The sequence below is a fragment of the Neomonachus schauinslandi genome, chromosome 7 (assembly GCF_002201575.2).
Source record: "Neomonachus schauinslandi chromosome 7, ASM220157v2, whole genome shotgun sequence".
Lineage (NCBI taxonomy): Eukaryota > Metazoa > Chordata > Mammalia > Carnivora > Phocidae > Neomonachus > Neomonachus schauinslandi.
In genome coordinates, this window is record NC_058409.1 from 143,091,136 (window position 1) to 143,094,945 (window position 3,810).

Below are 3,810 nucleotides of genomic sequence, written 5' to 3' on the forward strand. Positions count from 1 at the left end.
TCTGGACATGCTCTAGGTGACGTACATAGCCGCAAGATGGGGGAGCGGCTCTGACCCACTTGAGCAAGGAAACTTTTGTGATGTTAGGCCACCTCAGCGAGTCCGGGTTTTCTTGTCTGGCAGCACTTAGTTCCAACAAGCCTCTTCTCTTTCAAGGTCTTTTCCAAAGTGGTCTGAACAGGGGAAGGGCATTTTCCCCGGGATTGACCGATACATATATTCAGCTCTGTCCTCCAGATCAGGATTTGGGATTTGCAAATCTGCACGCGTGACCGTGACGTCTTGGCTTGTGTCCTCCGTGGCATGGGCTTTGGAGGCCGTTGAATGGTCAGACCCCTGGCGCAGTTCTGGGAGCTCTGTGGAAGTTCAACAGAAAACCAGTTTGTGTCTCCCGTGAGCTCCTGACCTGAAGGTTCTGGCCCACAGTGTGCCATGTTCCTCAGGCCAACGTTCTTCGTGGACACACACTGGCTGAGTCTCTGGGACCCTCCTTTGTTCTGTGTGCCTTTCGCCTTTTTCCTGAAATGCTGTGCTTTTTCTACATACGTCCCAGTATAATGAAAGCAGGTCAGGATGGAGACTAAGGCAGGGTCTTGGATATAAAGGGGGCACCCAGGGAACTTGGTTTAAGCAAACACCCTGAAAGAGCAGGAAATCCTGAAGCTGGGTTTTGAGGACTACCTACTTTTCTCCTTCCCCACTTTAGGGACCCAGAATTCTGAGACTCCTCTTTGCTTCTCATGGGGATTTTGGACTACACTCATCTTGGGGAAGAGGAAAAGAGCTTCTTTCTTCTTTCCTTTCTTATTTTTATTTTTTGGCTTGGTGAATAATTATTGTCTGTATCTGAAAAATCTTCACAGAAAATTGCGGTTTGGTTTATTAGCTCTCAACAGCCTGCTCCTGACCTCTAAGGAAGCTTGCCTTCTTCTGAGCTACCCAATCTTTCCTCTGGGTAAGAGCCATTTGGGGATGGTTCCCCCTCTTGTTTTTAACTCCTTTCTTAGGCTTCTTCTCATGGACTGGATTCTCTTGCAGCAGTGTGAGCTTTCTTCTATGTCTCCTCCCCCATGTCTGGAGTTACCTTGTTCTTTGTGTATTGAGAGAATTGTTTCTTGTAAGCATCTTTATCTTCTTCCATGAGGCAACGCATATAATCTGCAATGTTCTGACCCATGATGTGCTTCGATGTCCTTCTGCATTGAATACCTTGCTTTCCCAGTCATAACCAGGGAATCGTTAGGTGCCGTGAGGGATAGACAGGCCTCCTTCCACAGCTCCAAAACATTATTCCCGGTCGCAATTCTGGCGAGCTCTGCATCCAAATACAGTTGGGGGGGGTGGGGCGCCTGGGTGGCTCAGTCGGTTAAGCATTTGACTTGGGCTCAGGTCATGATCTTGGAGTCCTGGGATGGAGCCTCGCGTTGGGCTCTGCACTCAGCGGGGAGTCTGCTTCAGGATTCTCTCTCTTCCTCTCCCTCTGCCCCTCCCCACCGCTTATGTGCTCTCTCTTTCAAATATATAAATAAAACAATCCTTAAAGAAAATAGCAGGCGAGGCCACCAGGTTGACCGTCAGTGCTGTCCACATCATATTCATCTCCACTCACCTCCGCTTGGCCTTCATAGATCTCGTCCATGCCAAACCTACTGAGAAGACAGCAGCGGGCCGGTGTAATATGCCGCAGCATGACCGGTTAGGCCAGCCTTCACACCATACTTTGGGAGTGCATGAGCATGAGCTGCACTGACTATCATGTCTCCTTCTCTAGGGTCATAAGCGATCTGACAGTTGATGGCTCTGTTGGTCACCCGAACTATCATCCTGTATATAGGTGTGCTGGACTTATTTTGATCCTGAGTTACCAAGCGTTTCCAAGCATAGTTATCAGTTTTACCCTCTCCTCTTCTAAATTTCACCTCGTATCTCTCTCTCTTTTTTTTTAAGATTTTATTTATTTATTTGACAGAGGGAGAGAGACAGCGAGAGAGGGAACATAAGCAGGGGGGGTGGGAGAGGGAGAAACAGGCTCCCTGCTGAGCAGGGAGCCCAATGCAAGGCTCGATCCCAGGGCTCCGGGATCATGACCTGAGCTGAAGGCAGACGCTTAATGACTGAGCCACCCAGGCGCCCCTCACCTGGTATCTCTTGAAGTGAGCCTTATTCTTGACAACTTTAACAAGACGCATCCTGTGGAACAGAGACCGGCGTCCACGCCTCGCCCCTTATTTGGGGTTGGCGGCTTAATATGTAGGGTCAACCAGGGAGAAGCAGTTCTGTTTTGAAATTGTTTTTTGTCCAGTCCATGTTCCCGTGCTGCGACCTTGAATGTGACCTCCTGGCTTTGGGGGGGTTTCTTCTGGTGACTCCATGGGGGGGTGGAGGGAGCTGTCTTTAGCTTTAGGGGCTTCTCTGGAGCTGAGGAAACTTGCCCTATATCTTCCCCCATGAAGCTTATAGGCACAGGCATGGCCAAAACAGACCTACGCCTGTTTGGTCATGTGCATCTCTTGGGTTCTTCTTGGTTGATTTGGGTAGCAGCTAAAGAAGTCTGAGGCAGCTCAGGGCCTTGACATTTTGCTTCTTGGTTTTTGTTATAGCAATTCTCAAACCAGTTTCGGTCCCACACAAGACCTTTATTGAAATAGCCTTAATTTGCCAGCAGGTTCCAAAGTGTTCATTAAGCTGTTCTGTGAACTTAATGAAGTCCCAGCTCCTGCCCCTTAGGTGTTCTGACTCCCCACTGGGCAGAAGGAGGCTTGAGGCAAATGCCAAGGCTGTGGAGGCAAATGCTCTCACCCTGACAGCCAGCATCAGACAAACAAAATCCTCCAGGTCCAGGGCCCTACCATGGGTCGCGGGTGGTTTAGGGCTATTGTCACACATCTTCCCCAAGGGAAAGCGTTCAGGCATCGATGGATTCTTGTACCCTCTTCCTGTAGGATGTTTTAAAAAATATTTCAGCCAATCTGTGTAGCTTGAATACTTTTAATGTCACCATGGAGAGCTTATGTCTAGCAGCCATCATGATGATTTGGTCCCTAATTGCACTTACGGGAGCCATTTTTGATATTATTTGATGACAACTGAAATGCCTGCAGTTACCACCCCCGTGTCTGGGCTTCCTGCACAGAACACCAGCGGTCCACCCGGAGATCTGCTGTCTTGAGCCCGGGGCCTGAGCTCAGAACATCTCTGCTGTGCACTGGATTGGACCCAAAGCAAATGGCAGTCCAGCCAGCGAGAGCCGTGGCCAGCACGGCAGACCTCAGAAGCTAGCTGGGGGTGCCATTGCTCTGGTGATGGCTGGACCTCATTGGACATTCTTGGTCCCAATGATAAGAGGCCAATGCACAATGTCTTGACATAGGAGCCTCAGTTTCCCACGTATCTAGAGAGGGTCTGTCCAGGTGGGTAGAGGAGGGTTGGAGTTAGGTCATCTCACAGCTGCCCCAGTCTGTGCTCTTGTCCTCTAGCTGTGCCCCCAGATGGCCATCCATGAGCTGTGAGCAGGGGGCTACTGCAGAGCTGCCTGCACAGGTCTCCCTTCACTGCCTGGACCATACGACTTGGTCTTGGTGTGTCCCCTTGGGGGCTCTCATCCTCCCTGCGCCACTCTTAGAGATAGATCCTGAGGAAGTCCTCATTTTTTATGAGCCCCACCTTTCTGCTCTGCCTGATAGCCATTTGTACCAATGCAATTTACAGATGAGTTTGATGAACTTCAGTTCCTTGAAAATTTTCACTTAACACATCATTTATGAGACCAATATCAGTGCCTGTGGATTGATGGTAGTTGGGGTAGTGTAT

General features: G+C 49.7%; 1 pseudogene; it reads right to left on the bottom strand.

Annotated features, from left to right (window-relative positions):
• Positions 1-882: 882 nt before the first annotated feature.
• LOC110591600 lies at positions 883-2,204 on the bottom strand (annotated as a pseudogene).
• Positions 2,205-3,810: the final 1,606 nt, after the last annotated feature.